Raw genomic sequence first — 2,382 nt, forward strand, 5'->3', positions numbered from 1 at the left:
TATCCACATATAAGTGAGAACACATGGAATTTGTCTTTCTGGGTTTGGATTACCTCAATCACAGTGTATTTTCAACTCCATCCATTTACTTGTGAATTGAATAATTTTATCTTTATTCTCCCTCCCATCCCAAGCTCTGATTATTTGTTACTCTTAAAGATTTATTTATTTATTTATTTTACTGTATTTAGACTGAGAAATAGAAACATTCAGCGACCGTAGCCTACATCTCTTGACAATCTTCTCTTGGTGTTTTTTTTTTTCATTAGCCCCATTCTCTTGGCCAGAAGTTTAGCAAATTCTTCAGCCTCGTCCTAACTTTTCTTTGTGTTTTGTTTCTTCAGAGCAATAGATGGGCATTTGTGTTGGAGGACGTGCTGGTAACAAGATACTGAATCTTTGGGGGTTTGGTCCTGAGCTCTTACCTTCTTTGTTTAAGGGCTTCCTGTCAACATGCTGTTGGATATCATCTTCAGAGAGATGAAGGAGCTTTCAGATTCTGCTAGTTCTTTGGGGGACCCAGCCACTGAGGCATCTGTCAGCAATGTAGTCATCTTCCTTTTTTGTAAAAAAAAAAAAAACAATAACCAAGTTCAGAAAACTCAGATTGGCATCTGCATCCTCCAATAGACTTGTGATTCCTCTCTCTTGGTTTATAACAGGAATGTCCTTACTCAACATCAGGTGCACTGTGGGTTGGGACACTTTGCTTGGGGGAAGAACTTGTTTGTCATACCCACCATGGATTCAGACCTCACAACCTTCCACTCCTCACCCAGAGCTTCAGCAGCTATTTCTGTGGCCATGCACACAGATGGCAGCTGGGAAGGAGACAGTCAACTACACCTTGACACAACTAGTTGCCTAGGAGATGTCATGAAAAAGACATCTCTCTTTGTCTTTCCCCTAACCCCTTGCCTCTCTAAGACAAGCTCTCACTATGTAGTCCAGTTGTCCTGGTCCATACTATATAGACCAGGGTGGCCTCAAACTCATAGAAATCCTTTTGCCTCTCTGCCCACAGAGCACTGGGAGTAAAGGTATACACAGCTACATCCAGCTTTAAAACTGTTTTTAGATTCATTTTGTTTAATTTGTATGTAAGAGTTTTGCTCACATCTATATCTGATCTGTGTATCATATACATCTTGGAACTGGAGGGATGAAAGGATCTGCAGTGCTTATGGGTGCTGGGAATTGAACCTGGGTCCTCTTAACCACTGACCAATTTCCACATCCCTTTTTAAAATTAATTTTTTTTATTTTATGTATGTGAGTATGTTGTTCACATGTCTGTATATCAAGCATCCTGGAACTAGAGTAATGGTTTCTTTCTAAGATTATTATTTTTAAAATGTATTGTTCTTTTGTTGTATTTAGGTTTGGTTTGTTGGTTGGTATTTTTTGAGTCATAGTTTCTCTGTGCAGTCCTGGCTGTCCTGGAACTTTCTCTGTAGAACAGGTTGGCCTCAAAATCAGAAATCGTCTTTCTTCCACCTGCCTCTGCCTCCCAGGTGTTGGGATTAAAGGCACGCAACATCATGCCCAGCTCTTATTTTGTTTATGTGCTGTTTCTTTGTTTTCAATCCCTGCAGGTGTCTGTGCACCTTGTGTTTGCCTTGTGTCCTCAAGGACCAGAGGAGGACGTCAGAGTTGCAGATGACTGTCGGCTGCCATGTGATTGGGAATTGAATCCAGGTTCTTTGGAAGAGCAGCCAATGCTCTTCACCACTGAACTGTATTTCCAGCTCCTAATCACTTTAAAAATATTTATTGTTTTAAATTATGTATATGTCTATATGTAGACACATATACATAAATGTGAGTGCCTCCAGAGAGACTGGATCCTGTAGAACTGGAGTTACACGTGAGTGTGACCCATCTAACATAGGTACTAGGAACCAAACTTGGGTCCTCTGTAAGAAGGGTATATGCCTTTAACTTGCTGAACCGCCTCTCCAGTCCTGGAATATCTAATCTCTTAGTGGACATGCTCATCGTGTTAAATGAGACTCACAGGAAGCTGTTGCTCCTGTACTCAGCCCAACAGACAGAGCCACATGGAGTTACTCATGCTGACTGTGTTGTTTGTCTGACCCTCTAAGGAATCCAGAGAGAGATAAAAGCCAAATTACCAACCAAAGTGCACTTGTGTATCTTTTTTTGCTATTCAAAAAAGGAAGAGTTTTGGACCTACAGAGGAGGTTCAGTGGCTCAGAGCACTTGTTCTTCCCAGAACCCACATGGCAGCTCACAGCTATCCTTAGCTTCAGTTCAAAAGGGTCTGATCCTCTTCAAATTTTCACACACACACACACACACACACACACACAGAGAGAGAGAGAGAGAGAGAGAGAGAGAGAGAGAGAGAGAGAGAGAGAG

Source organism: Grammomys surdaster, unplaced genomic scaffold (genome assembly GCF_004785775.1).
Source record: "Grammomys surdaster isolate TR1022 unplaced genomic scaffold, NIH_TR_1.0 191, whole genome shotgun sequence".
In the NCBI taxonomy this organism is placed as follows: domain Eukaryota; kingdom Metazoa; phylum Chordata; class Mammalia; order Rodentia; family Muridae; genus Grammomys; species Grammomys surdaster.